Source organism: Carettochelys insculpta, chromosome 29 (genome assembly GCF_033958435.1).
Source record: "Carettochelys insculpta isolate YL-2023 chromosome 29, ASM3395843v1, whole genome shotgun sequence".
In the NCBI taxonomy this organism is placed as follows: domain Eukaryota; kingdom Metazoa; phylum Chordata; order Testudines; family Carettochelyidae; genus Carettochelys; species Carettochelys insculpta.
In genome coordinates this window covers 13,996,967-14,011,538 of record NC_134165.1, presented here as the reverse complement: position 1 = coordinate 14,011,538, position 14,572 = coordinate 13,996,967, and positions in this window count along the sequence as shown.

Below are 14,572 nucleotides of genomic sequence, written 5' to 3'. Positions count from 1 at the left end.
GGGGCCAGGGGCCACCTGCCCAGCAGGTGCGGGGGCGGGTGGGCAAGCGGTGCCCAGCCACAGCCCAGCCTCCTGCAGCTGTTCCCAAAATGCCACCATCGCCAGCTGCAGAGCCAAGGAGGCAGTGAGCCCAGGCTGAGCATCAATTAACTGGAACAGGGCTTCCCTGCTGGGCTGCCACCAAAACCCACATCATTACCGGCAGCTCTGGGAGCCAGGTAGAGTCGCGCGGTTTAATTGAGTGTTTAGGGGCTGTGCACAGGAAAATAAACCCCCCAGCCCCCCCGCCCGGCCACACAGCCACCGCGCATGTCAGCCGCCTAATTGCAGGCTTGACATTCTCAGGACTCAGGGAGCGGGAGGCGGGGGGCGGGGGGGGGGCAGCAGAACCTGCAGGATCTGTCCCCACAGACCAGGATCAGGCCCCAGAGGGAGGGGGCGCCGGTCTGTTGGTTGCAGGGTCTTTAGATGAGGGATTTGGGGGCCTGGTTCAGCCACTGAGGGACACGGGGGGAGGCGGGGTTAGGAGGGACAGATGCAGCTGTTTGTCTGGAATAGCTGCCATAGAGCTGCACTGGATCTCAGCCACTGGTCCGTACAATCCCATATCCACCCCTGCCCCAACGGGTCAGACCCACCAGTCTGTACAATCCCATATCCGCCCCTGTCCGAATGGCTCAGACCCACCGGTTCGTACAATCCCATATCTGCCCCTGCCCGAACGGCTCAGACCCATCGGTCTGTACAATCCTGTATCTGCCCCTGTCTGAACAGGTCAGACCCACTGGTCTGTACAATCCCAACGCCCTCCCCGCTTGCCAAGTCAGACCTGTATGAGTTCCAACTCACTCGCCCTGGGGCAAAACCCCAAGCTTGCCTCGTGCCTCAGTTTCCTCAGCCATCTTTTCAGTGTGTCCCCTGCACTGCACAAGCAGCAGGGCATGTTTCCTGAGCCCACAGCCCTGGTGGCACCAGGCAGACCCATTTTCTGCCCCAGTCTGGGATGGATGCAGCCAGTCACTGCCCCCTGGGACAGAGGGTCACCTGACCCCCATGGGCATCTGGGCAGAGCGCCAAGGGAACCTCAGGGGGTTATCACACCCCCCTCGCCTGGCACCTGGGGCCTGGCAGCCACCACCAGGCAGCACCCCCCAACCCACCGCCTGTCCTACAGCTCCGGGAACAAGCAGGGATGAAAGGTGGGGGTGCCGCTGGCTGGAGACCAAGGAGCTGGTGCCCAGCTGGGAGGTGCAGCCAGGGGTGGAGCGAAGGGCAGAGAGAGCCAGGGCAGTGCTAGTGGAGGAGCTGTGGGGCTGGGCTGGGCTGTGGGGCAGGAGGAAGGGGCCCCAACCGACAGCAGCGGCCCGGTGAAAGCAGAGCCCCCCTCCCCACAACAGGGATTAACCTGCTCTGGCCTCAGGCCTGTCTGCTGCCTCAGTTTCCCTCCAGTGACTCTGCAGGACCCTGCACAGGCAGGTCTCCATCCCTGGCCAGATCCCAGCATCCAGCGTGTGGGGGGGAGGTCCCAGCCTGGCTCCTGTGCTCCAAAGCTGCCCCAGCCCCCACAAGGCCCAAGCTGCTGTCACCTCCCAGCAGGTCTGTCACATGGCCCTGGGGCTGGACCTCCCTTCACCTGGGCCATTAAAGGGCCAGTACAAACACAGCACAACTGCCTCACACACGCAGCTACCCAATGCTCACTTCAGAGCCTCAGCATATACCACTCAGCACGCACACAGCTACACAACTCAACACACACGGTTACTCAACTCAACACACACACACAGTTACATAATTCAACATGCACACTGTGATGGGGCTCAGGGGTCCCCCTGCACTGCACCCCGTCCGCTGGCAGGAGTGACTCTCACTCAGCAGGTACAACAGGAGGTTTATTAGGCGACAGAGGCCCAGTTTCTCACAGAAGCGCCAGCACAGCAGCCAGAGACAGTCCTTCCAACCCGTCCGGGGGAGAAGACCCCGAGGCATGCCCCTCTGGGGTGTAGCTTTCCCCCTCCTCAGGCTGGCTGCCTTCTCGCTCCCTCTTCCTCTAGCCTCTAACTGCAGCCCCCATTCAAAAACCAGCTCGGCTCCTCCCTCCTCTTTGTTCAGGGCAGAGGTGTTACCTGCCAGTTGTAGCCCCAGGGTCATCCTTAGCCACTGGGAGCTGTTTTGCTTGTCTCTTACATCCAGCCTAAGTCTTGCATTTGCACTACCATCCCCCCACTCCATCACACACACACACACACACACACACCCGCCTCCATGCCCCCAAGGGTGTGAACAGAGGCCTGGCTGCATCCACCTCCCACCCGCCCCCCACAGGCCTTCCTGCAGGGACCTTGAAGCCCAGCTACACAAACCGACTCCTCAAATGCCCCCAAACACCCCCATGGGTCCCCTACATCACACCCGGCCTGGCACTCAAACTGCCCCAAACCCTCCCTGCACGGGGCCTAGACCCAGGCCCTGGCCACTCAGACCAGGCGGGGGGGGGGCGGGGGGGCCCAACAAACACACACATCCCAGCCCCGCCCCCCCTCCCCAGACCACAGGGTTAAGGGCTCAGGGCTGGGCAAGGTCAGCCCAGAGGCCTCTCCTGGACCTGGCTGGCCTGAGATACCCTGAAATCCCAAGCCCTTGGAAGCCAACCAAACAAGGGGAAACTGAGGCACGGGGGGAAGTGTGTTTGGCCAGAGTCACCCACTGGCTGAGCCCGGAGTGGAACCCAGGCATCCGGGCCGCCTGCCATCGAAAAGGCTGGGAGCCCGACTGGAATCACTAATTGGTAGAGCCCAGGACGGCGTCGTTTGCAAATCAGGACTCATTAGGATGGATTTAGCTCACATCCCCCGAGCTGCGGTGACAATCACAGGGCCACATCGCCCCAGTGGGGTCTCGGGTTTAATTCTGCCATAATGAATGTGGGGGAGTGGCCCCCCCCAGTGCTGAACTGCACAGGGCAGGGAGAGAACGCAAAACTTCTGCCCCTCACAGCCCTGCCAGTGCCCCTCACTCCCGACCCACAGCCCCTGCCCCCCACCAGTGCTCCTCACTCCCGACCCACAGCCCCTGCCCCCCACCAGTGCTCCTCACTCCCGACCCACAGCCCCTGCCCCCCACCAGTGCCCCTCACTCCCGACCCACAGCCCCTGCCCCCCACCAGTGCTCCTCACTCCTGACCCACAGCCCCTGCCCCCCCCCAGTGCCCCTCACTCTTGACCCATAGCCCCCACCAGCCCGGCCCTGCCCCCACCAGCCCTGCCAGTGCCCCTCACTCCTGACCGACTCTGCTCGGTGCTGGGACCCTGCATGGCTCGGAGTTCACAGCTCACCTGAAAGACCAATGCACTGGCCAGACGCTGCCTGTGGCCACCCTGCCCCGGATGCCTGGGTTCTCTACCCAGCTCTATGAGGGGAGCAAAGGCAGGTCTGTGGGGGGTGGGGGATGGCATCTTGGAGCAGGGGCAGGAGCTGAGCTCTGGGGACCCCCCCCCCGCCCCCCCAGCAGCAGTTGTAGGGCTGGGAGCACCAGGACCTGCCCCACTGTGACGCCACAGCTCCCAGGATGCTGCGCTGGAGGCAGGTGCTGTCTCTAGTCCTGAGCAAGGTGCCCTCTCATTTTTCCCACCCTGGCAGACTCACGTGCACAGCCGGCTGGGGCCTGTGCTGAACGGCACCTGACCCGACGCTCCCCCGGGCGGCTGCCCCAGGGCTCAGCTTATGGGGACCTGATCCATGGCCCAGGCCTTCCGCACTTGCTGGGCCCGGACCTGGGGCTAATGGGAGACCACGCTGGGTCCCGCAGATGCCAGCCCTGCCCCCCCCCCGCCCCTCGCTGCTCCTCCCAGGCTGGGCAAACGACTTCTGCGCTGACGGCAGCAGTGTTAGCAATGCTGCCAATTCCTCACCGCGCCGGGCGTGAGCGCGGTGCCGGCACCAGCGAGAGACGAAGCAGATGTCAGCCAGCTCCACCCCCAACCCCCGCCCTGCCGGTGCCCCTCACACCTGGCCCTGCGTCTCTCAGATGTCTCAAAGGCCTGAAGTCAGGACTCCTGGGGTCTCCCCCAGCTCAGAGATGGGCGTGAGGCTAAGGGTTAGAGCAGAGGGCTGCTGGGAGCCAGGGCTCCTGGGATCTCTCCCTGCACTCTGCCAGCAACAGTTGGCCAGGAGTGCCAATGCCCTGCCTCAGTTTACTCCTCTGTGACAAGTCACATGCGACGCACCCCCGCCCCACCCACTCCACGTCCCTCCAAGAGCCAAGCTCCAGGCAGTAGCTGTCACTTCCCACCCCCCTCGCCCCCCAGTGACACCCAGTGCTGCATTCGCTGGGTCAGCTGTGCCAGGCGGGGGCTGAGTCCCCAGGCACCCGGGCGGGCAGGCAGGCGGGGGGGGGGGCGTTCTTTTCCTTTCCTGCCATCTGCCTCCTGTAAAACCTGTTGTCGTCAATTTCCACAGCCCAGCAACTCCCCTGGGCCACAGTTTATTTCCATTCCCAGCCCCCCCCACCCCCACAGCCCCCCCCCCCCCCCGGCCACCCGCAGCCTGCACGGGGCCTGAGACGTGATTGGACACGACAGGGTAATAACAGGAGCCGTCTGGAGGCAGCCGGGGCTGGAGCTGCCTGCGTGGCCCCCTCCCCATCAACTCACACATCAGCCCCGCTGGACAGAGCCAGTCACCTGGGTCCTGAGCCCACCCCCACTTCAGCACCCAGCTCCAGCCTGTGATGCGGGTGGTGGTGGGGGAATGGGAATCCAGGCCCTGAGATGCGTAGTATGAAGGCTTCAGAGGCCAAGGCGGTGGGAGGTGGAGGGAGACGGGCTGTGCTCGTCTGTCTGTCTGTCCGGCTGTCTGCCTGTCTCCTGTGGTCTCGCTCAGGGGACGGGAGGCCGGCCGCAGCGCGCCAGGCGGGGAAATGGCCACGAGGACACCTGGGTTCTCTTCCTGCTTCGACCGCTGAGCTCCTGGGGGACAGTGGATGTGGCAGGATTTTATCCCCCTGGTTCGGTTGTGTGTTTCCTACTGCCCTGCAGTCCCGCGAGGCGTGTGCCTCAGTTTCCCCAGGCCCGGCGTCAGTGCACGGTGGGGAGGGGCATTGCCGTGTGCTGATTTCTCACCTGTAGGCAATGGGGCTCCAGGCCATTTGTAACCCTGGCAACCAGGTGACCCCTTTCTGCCCCTGGAAACAGGACACAGGAGGAGGGGCCTGGCTGGTTTGAATGGGAACTGGGCTGGGGGTGGGGCAGTCTGGGCTGGCTGCAGAGGGAGGACGTGGGGGCCAGAGCCTGGCATGGGGACCCCTCTGGGCCCCTCTCCCTAAGACGGGTGGTACCGATGGCTGCTGGGCCCTGTGCTGATGGGTCTGTTCTGTGTCGGGTCCCTGTCACCTGGGACCCCGTCTGTCCCCTCTGCGAGTAAGTCACGTCCGCCTGCGGGTGGGGGCAGGGCTGGGGACCCCCACTCTGTGACACCTTGGTCAGGTCCCTTCTCCCCCGGAGCATCTCCCGTGCCCCACTCCTTGGCTGGCAGCTGCTGGGCCTTGGGCTGGGCCATACCCTGCCCTGCTGGTGCTCCTCACTCCCAGCCCGCAGCCCCTGCCAGCCCAGCCCGGTTCTCCTCCGAGATTCTCATTTCTGCTGGCTGCCATGCTGGGGGGATGGGGGCCTGGGGGGCAGCCCAGCTCTGGCTCAGACAGTAGCACCCACACTGCTGCCTCCTCAGCCCTGGCCAAGGGAGCGGGGGGGATGGGTGGGCCATGGAGCCTGAACCCCACTGCCCCGACAGGGGGGTCCCTCTGGCCCCCCAGAAGGTGCCATTGGGGCTCCCAGCTCCCCACCAGTCACTCCCAGGGGGTTCACACCCCCCCCCGCTTACACGTAATCCCTTCCTGAGCTGACACATGCAAATTCCTTCAGCCTTCGAGGGGCTCCCCGCCCCCACACACCCCCGCTCGCCAGGCATCCAGCATACAGGTCCTGGACCAACGCAGGAGCGGGCCTGTCCTGCACTAGCCCCAAGGGAGTCCCTGTGCCTCAAGAACCCCCCCAGCACCACCTGCCGAGGTGACCCCTTGGCTGGCCCCCAGGCCAGAGCCTTGGAGACACACCCAAGGCCGGGCAGGGGTGAGAGAAGGCCACCAAGCCTTGGGCCCCCTGGATGGGGCAGCCCTTGGGGGGAGAAGGGGGGTGCTGGTCTGCAGGGTGTTGCCCCCCCCTGGGGTGTAGACACGGGCCTGGCTCTGCAGAGGGCAAGCTGCAAAAGTCAGGGACCTCCCAGAGCCTGGCAGGGGGGTGGGCTGTGCCCTGGGGACGCAGAGAGGCAGTGGTGGGGTGCGGGGGGAGTTGGGAGCGTGAAAGCCAGCAGGGCAGGGGGGCAGTGTGGGGGGCAAGGGGGAGCTGGCAGCATGAGGGCTGGCAGGGTGGAGGCAGTGGGGGGGGAGAGGGGGGAGCTGGCAGTGTGAGGGCTGGCGGGGGGGGGGCAATGGGGAGGCCGAGGGGGGGGGTGGGCAGCTGCTCCTGCAGCCAGTCCCACAGGGGCCTGGTGACCAGGGGCACAAACAGCCGGAGGCAGCGCCAGCTCCCTCCCTCGTTACTTCCCCTAACGAGCTCAGCAGCTGCCTGGGGCCTGGGCTCCTGACTGGTCATTATCCCTGACGGGCTGTCAGCGCAGGGTGCCCCCCTCTCCCACCGGGGGGGCTGATGACGTCCCCCTTATGGCAGCTGGGATTCAGGGGGCTCCCAGCCCCCTCACTGGTTCTGTGGGGCTGGCGCTGGGGCTGGTCTCTGACCTGGGGGCTCCCCTGGCCCTGTCCGTTCGCACCTGCCCTGGCCCATCACTGCCCCACGGCACACCCAGGACTCTGGCCGGGCCCTGGGCCCTGCTTGCAGCCGACCTGGTGTGGCCCAGCGCTCATCCCGGCTCCCCTGGCTCTGGGCTCCCAAACGCCCTCCTCTGCAGCTGTGCCCAGCGTCCCCTCCTGCTCCCCGGGCCCCGGACGCCAGCACCTCTCCCAGCCAGCGCCTCTCCCCACTGGTGCCTCTGCAGCAGCCCAGGATCATTAATGGCCTCTAACACAGGGAGGAACCTCCCAGGGCAACAGCTGCCCCTGTTCCCACCCCCAGCCTGTGCCCAGCTCACTAAATCATCTGGCCCCCTTGGTGTTACCGCCACCGACTCACAGGTGACGCCCACTCTTGGCCTGTACAGTGCTCCAGGGGCCCCCAGTGTAACAGCCCCATCTTGGGGGGGCCTCTCTCTGGGGTCAAGGGCCTCCACCTCCTGGGACCACACCTCTCAGAGCCTCCAGCCCCCTGCTCTGCCCACCAGAGCCCCACTCCCAGCGGGAATGGCGCAGCCCTGAAGCCTGGAGCGACTCGTCACTGGCATCACACAGGAGGTTTGCTGAGCACTGACCCAGGGCAGGACCTGTCCGGCCTGACAGCCTGGCCCCTGCAGCCCAGCACAACTGAGTCTGCCCTGCAGCTGAGGGGCTCTGCCTGCCATCCTGCAGCCCTGAGCCTCTGGCGTCCCGCCCCCCAGCTTCGCCCTCAGCCTGTGTCCACACCAGGTAACCAGGTGAGCTGTGCCCCTCCTTCTAGAGCAGAGGTCTCCTTGTGTCCTTTTGCTTCCCTTATCACTTTCCTACAATTCCCAGTGCCTGAGTTCTCTATCCCTTCCCAGCCTGCCCCGCTCCATCTTTATATCTTACTTTTAACTTCCTACAGCTGCCCCTCCACACCTGCTCCCAGCATTTCAACCAATTTGGCCTTCTGTTTCAGTTGCAGGATGGTGGCTTTTCAGGCACCTAGTGAAGTGGTGCGACGATGAGTCTAATTTTTCTCAGTAAATTACTGCCCCTCTGCTGCTCTGGCTCCCAGTTATTTTCAGCTTTGTGACCTCCGCACTTGGAGAGCACCGGGCTGGATGGCACATCCGTCTGGGCTTCGTTCTGTCGGCCTGTAATAAATGGGAATCAAGTCATGTACCTAAGTTACCATTAATTCTGAGGTCTGTGATCAGTGGCTCTTCATCTGCCAAGAGGAGGGCGCGTCGAGAATTCCCCTGTGCTGGCTGTGACATGCGCCGCGCTCGGAAATTCTCATCCATAATATATGGACATTCCAAGGACGTTTTACTGCCAGCAGCAGGAGGCCTCCAGTGTGTGTCACTCAGGCTGAAGTCCCCTGTGATCATGGAGAGAGGGACGGCAGCGGAGCTGGGGGGGACCCAGGGCTGGGCTGGCAGGGACTGCGGGTTGGGAGTGAGGGGCACCGGCAGAGCTGGGGGAGCCCAGGGCTGGGCTGCTGGGGGTGCAGGTCAGGAGTGAGGGGAAGCCTGAGGCTGGGGCATTGGGGGGTTGTGGGCTGGGCCTCAGAGGCCTGGGAGGCGGGGATCAGGCCAGGAAGGAGGGGGGCACCCCAAGTGTTTCCAAACCTCCCTGAGCCTGAAGTGGGGCAGAGAGGAACCCAAGCCCAGACTTCCCAGCGCAGGGCCCCTGTTTCCCCAGCCAAGCTGTTGTGCGACTCCCCCATCACCAGCCTCAAGGGGGGTCCCAGGTGCTCCTGCGGGGGGAGGCAGAGCCCTGGCAGGGGAGCCCCAGGCCCTGGGGGATCCCTGCCCCCACCACGGCCCAGGGCTTTTTTTCCTTTGTGTCATTCAGTTGAGAAGTGCAGGAGCAGGAGGCCCTCCACCCCGCCCCCCCCAGGCAGGCCCTGGTGAAAGGGCCCCCCCGCAGCGAGCACTGCTAAGGAACCCTACGGCTCCCAGGGGGGCCTTTCGTCTGGGACCAGGGGACAGTTACTGGATAAATATCATGAATACGCAAATTGCATTTATGCTGATTTCCTGGGGTGAGGGGAGGGGCGCTGGGGATTTAAATTAATTGAAGAGCCTTTTCGTAATTCATTGTCTCCCCTTCGGCCCAGCAGGGAAAGGGCCCTGGCAGGACCCCAGGCACCTCCTGGGCCCGATTCTCTACCTATGCCTTTGCCAGGGTCCCGTGCTGGGTGCCAGCCAGGCCCAAGGAGCACCAGCTACTGACACAGAACTCATGGGTGTGACCAAGGGGGGAATCGGCTCCCCCGGGGAGGTCCCGTAGTAACGCCATGCGCTGCCTCACTTTCCCCAGCCTCGGCATCAGTGCCCAGTGGGGGATGGGAGTGTTGGTGGGACGACTTTTCGCAGGTGCTCAGTGGCCCTCCAAGGCTTTTGTAACTTGGACAGCCAGGTGACCCCTTTCTCCCCAGGAACCAGGACACAGGCGGAGGAGGGGCCAGGCTGGTTTGAATGGGAACTGGGCTGGGGGATGGGGCAGTCTGGGTTGACTGCAGAGGGAGGAAGGGGGCCAGGGCCTGGCTCGGGGACCCCTCTGGGCGCCTCTCCCCAAGATGGATGGTGCTGAGGCTTCTGGTCCTTGTGCTGAGGGGGTCTGTTCTGCAGTGGGTCCCTGTCCCCTGAGATCCCATCTGTTCCCCCTGCCCAGTGTGTCACGTCCGCCTGTGGGGTTACGGGCCTGGTGCCCCCGACGCTCTGGGACAGCCAGTGCTGTGGGGACACACCAGGGCGTTATCGCAGCCCCAGGAGGTGCCATGAAACAGGCAGCGATTACCCGGAGAGGGCCCCACTCTGGCTGCACTGGGCCCCACTCCTCCAGCTGCTGGGGCAAGGCCCAGGCCCGGGCCCTCGCCTCTCGCCCAGACGGAGCCCCTGAGCTCAGTGGCCTGAGCGGGTGACAGCGCTGGGGGTGGGCATGGGCCACGGACAAGCAGTCGGCGGGCAGAGGCTGGGCACCCCAGCAAGGTGCCAGTGTAGCCCTGGCACAGCACAGGCGGGCGCCCTCCTCCATCCGCCGCCACCCCTGTGGGAGGCGCAGCTGGGGCTGGGCCACAGTGATGTATGGGCCTGGCTGCGGCGAGGGATTTCCAATTAATTCCACAGCCTCTCCAAGGCGCCTGACCTTTCCCGGCGCTGCGGAGAGATGGGGGCGATTAATCTTGCGGGCCAGGGCCCCACCGCGCCGCGCCGCCGGCATTTCTAACGCTGGTGTCTGTAAGTTGGAACAACATTAGTGGAGCTGGGGCCAGGGATGGGCTTCCGGCAGCTTCCTCGCCAGGCATGCCAGCCCCTTGGCATGGCACCTGTGCCTCCCTCTGGGGCGGTCAGGCAGTGCCATCTGGGAGCCCCAAGGGGGCTGGGGCTGTGTCCAGAGTTCTCCACACTGGGTGCTGCCCTACAGCCCTTCCCCGGCAGGTCCGCGGCGCTGCACCCAGGGAGCTGTGGGAAGCAACAGGAGGCGCCTCCCCACTCCCCTGCCACAGGGAAAGACCCAGGCAACAGGAGAAGGCCCTGGCATGGCCACAGCTGGCGTCCTGCTGTGGGTCCCCAGTGCAGGAAGGGGGTGGCTGCACTGGGGCGGGGCCGGGGGAGGCCAAAGGAGCAGCTAAGGGGCTGGAGCACCTGGCCTAGGAGAGGCTGAGGGATTGGGGCTGATTTAGTTTGCAGAGGAGAAGGGCGAGGGGCGAGTCCACAGCCGCCTCCTGCAGGGGGCTCTAGCGAGGCTGTGCTCGGCGCTGGCCGGCGCAGAACAAGGGGCCATAGATGGAAGCTACAGCGGGGGAGGGGCAGGTTGGAAATTAGGCCAAACGATTCCCCGGAGGGCGGCGAAGCGCCGGCGCGTTACCCGCGGCGCTGGGGGAATCTCCTCCCCGGAGGTGCTTAAGGCCCGCCGGGATGATGGAGCTGGGCTGGCCCTGCTGGGGGGACGGGGGGGGCTGCGCTCTCCGACCCCTGAGGTCCCGCCCAGCCCCGGACTCTGTGGAAGCGACCGGCCTGGGCGCTGAAATTGACGCGGGAGGAGACGCGGAGCAACCGAGCGCGGGTGCCTCAGTTTCCCCCTGCGCGTGTATCCCGCGTGTGCGTTGCCATAGCGACGCTTTTGGAGTTGGCGCTAAGCCCCGTTACGTGTCTGGGCAGCGCCGGGCCCGGGGGGGGGGGCCCTGATCTCAGCCAACACCCCCCGGCGATGCCCGGGGGCTGCTCCCCGCTGCGGGCGGTGCGGCCATCGCGGGCTGCCGGCCACGGCGCAGTCCCCCCTCGCCCCCCCTCGGCAGCGGGGGGAGGGGCTGCCGTCGTCTTGATGACTCTAATTAAGTTGTTCGGTTCCTTTGTTAAATCGCTGCCCCGCCCCACAGCCAATCGGCTCCGGGAGGCACCCGGCCAGAAACCCGGGACCGGGCGATTACCCGGGGGAATGGCCGGGCCTTGGGGTGTTAGGGATCAGCCGGACAGGGGCAGCTCTCCGCTCCCCAGGGCCCCGGGTGAGGCGGTGCCGGCTCCGGGAGCTGCACCCGTGCAAAGCGGCAGGCCCTGGTGCAAAAGGGCTTTGCACGGGTGCAGCGGGGTCCCTGCAGAAGGGCCTGGGCGAATTCCGGGCGGCTCACACGGGGCGGGGGCGCGATCCTGCAGCCCTCGAGGCCCAGGCAGAGGAGAGCGGCTGCAGGGGGGGAGAGGAGTCCGGACCCTCAGCCCCCGGCAGTCCGCGGGCACTGGCCCATGGGAGGGGGGCTGGAGCCAGCATGTGGCAGCCCCTCACTGAGCCCCCAACACGCAGCAGGCCCCCCAACCCCGCACTCACCACCCCCCCGGCAGCCAAGCCGCAGCCCCCTGCTACGCTACGCTGGGGCTCAGGTTAGCTGAGCGGGCCCTGCACCCCCCGGATCGGGCCCCAGCCCCCCCATTTGCGAAGAGCGGGGACACGGAGGGGGGATTTCTTTCCCCCCCCGCCCAGCCGCCCGCCAAGGGCAGGCCGGACCCCTCCGCGCTGCAGCCGCCGCCTGATGCATTTATATCTCCTGATTAGCGGGGCGCCCGGGGGAAGGCGGCTCGGGAGAGGGTGCAGTGACTAGGCTCCCGGCTGCACCCGGGGAAGTCGGAGCCCGGCGCCTCCCCTCCCGCCTTCGCCCACAGCCTGGAGAAGCCCCCCAGCCCGTGGGGAGCGGTTACACGGGGCCCCACGTCTGCGCCGCTCGCCGGAGCCCCTTGGCGCTGCCAGGAGAGAGCCCAGCCCTGGCCTGCCCCCCACCTCCCGGCCCACAGCCCCCCCGGCCCGGCCCTGCCCCCCACCTCCCGGCCCACAGCCCCCCCGGCCCGGCCCTGCCCCCCAGCTCTGCTGAGCCCCCCGTGTCGGCGGGCGCGGGGTGCGCGCTCACGCCGGCCGGGCTGACCTCGGAGGCTGCCCCCTGGGCTGTGGCTCAGCCGGGGGGGGCTTTGCCCTTCCGCTCCCCCTGGCCGGAGACTGTTGACGAGGCGGCGCTGTTAATATTCATGGACCGGGCGCGGGGAGCGCAGGGCCCCGGCCTCTGGCAGCGCCGCCCGCCCTGAGCTTAATTGGCAGCGACAAGGACAGGCACCGGGACAGCGCCGGCTGCATCTCAAACAGCCCGGGCCCCGCGGGGTCCGTCCCAGCCCGGCCGCCCCCGTCAGCGGCTGTCATCGGGCCAGCCCCCCAGCTCAGCCGGGCAGGACGGGGCGGGGCGGGGTCAGGAGCAGGGCTGGGGGGGCAGGGCAGGACTGGGTGGGGGCAGGAGCCGGGCGGGGGTGGTCGCTCCTTTGGGGTGCTGGGGGTCAGTGTGAGCCACCTGCGGGGGGGGCGCCAGCCCCTGAGAACAGGCGAGGAGCAGTGACGGCTGGGGGGCCCTTTGATGCGGGGGGGGGAGCCAGACCCCCCCCGACACTCCGAGCCCCTCAGCCCCAGGCCAAGGGAGCTCGGGCCCGGCTTCACCCCCGCAGAAGCGGCTGCCCAGTCCGGTCACCCGGGCGCCCAGCTTCCTTCCGCAGGCCCCAGCTGACCGGGGCTGCCCCCGCGTGAGGACCCGGGTTTGGGGCCTCCCCCTCCCCCAGCCACATGGAGCGACACCCCCGAGCGCCGCGCCCCCACCCCCGCGGCCCTACCCGTGTGACGCCCCCACCACTCGCCGGGTGGCGCCTTCCAAGCAGCTGCCAGCCTGGCCCCGCGCCAGGGCGCAGCCGGAGAACGGGTTATTTGCATATTTCCGTATGCAAATTAGACTATTTCCATACAGGCTGTCTCAGGGCCGTGCTCGGGTCAGTGGGCCCTGGACGGGTCCCCAGCAGTGGCGCCAGGGCGGGGGGGGGTGGGGCAGGGGATCCGGGGGGGGTGTGCAGGGCCCCGGCAGGGCTGGGTGGGGGGCAGGAGCCCAGGTCGGGAAACACGGGGCCATTCCACCCTGAGCCTCTGACCAGTCCCCCCACCCGCGCTGGCTCAGCCATGCACGGCCGGGCTGGGGCCCGAGGGCTGCCCGGAGGTACCCACAGCAGCCAGCGGTTCCCATGGTTACCGGCAGCCTTGCCGGGGTTTCTCATGGTGATGGCGCGCGGCGCCCGGGGCCCGACTCTGCCGCCCCGCATCTGTTGCCATGGCGCCCCGTGCCCCCGCCGGAGCCCACTGTGTCCATGGCTTGGCCAATGCCCCCTCCGCAAAGCCAGGGCGGGAGGAGGGTGCTGGGACCCTGGGCGGGGGTTGCACCCAGGGACCGGGCGCACTGATGCGGACGACCCCAGGAAGCCGGTGTGATGAAGAGCTGCTTCCAGCCGGGCCCAGCCATGAGCGGGGGGCGGGGAATACTCTGCCCCCCTCCTTGGCCGCGGCTCCCCCCAGCTCCACATAGGTGGACGGGTCTGGGCGCTCCCCCGCGGAGCAGCTCCGCCAACACCCTCGGGCTGGGAGTCACTGAGTCCCCACCACGGCTCACAAGGGTGAGACAAACACCCAAACCCCCTCCCTCCCCCGGCTCGGCCCGCGGGCAGTGGGGAGGGAGGGGACCAAGTGGGGTGTGTAAGGACTTTATTCTCCTGTGGTGCCTCAGTTTCCCCAAGCACCGCGTCAGAGACCGTGGGGAGGGGAGTTTCCAGCAATGATGACTCACCTATAGACAATTCCCCTCCCCCGCCCCCCCCCAGCTCTTTGTAACCCTGGCAACCAGGTGACCCCTTCCCCTGCCCGGGAACCAGGACGCAGGCGGAGGAGGAGGGGCCGGGTTGGTTTGAATGGGAACTAGGCTGCGGGTGGGTAGTCTGGGCTGGCTGGAGAGGGAGGAAGGGGGGGCCAGGGCCCTGCTCAGGGACCCCTCTGGGCCCCTCTCCCCAAGACGGATAGTACCGATGGCTGCTGGTCCCTTTGCTGACGGGGCTGTTCTGTGCCGGGTCCCTGTCGCCCCATAGCCCGCCTGTCCCCCTGCTAGTGAGTCACATCCACCTGCAGGTAGGGGCAGAGCTGGGGGACACCCCACATGGGGCTTCCCAAGGCCAGGTTAACTCTTCGAGGTCCCAGGCTAGTGGGTTTCGTGGCCTCCCAGGCTCTGGGCTGGGGCCGAAATGCTGGCTGGGGGGGCCGGGGTGGGGAATCCCGCCCGCAAACCTTGTGGGGGGCTGAGGGGGCGGGTGTGATGGGGTTGGGGGGCCCAGGTGGGAGGGACCCGCTCCGCAGGTAGAACAGGGACAGAGACCCAGTGCAGCACCGTCGCCGGGTCCCATCCATGCTGGGGAGGGGAGG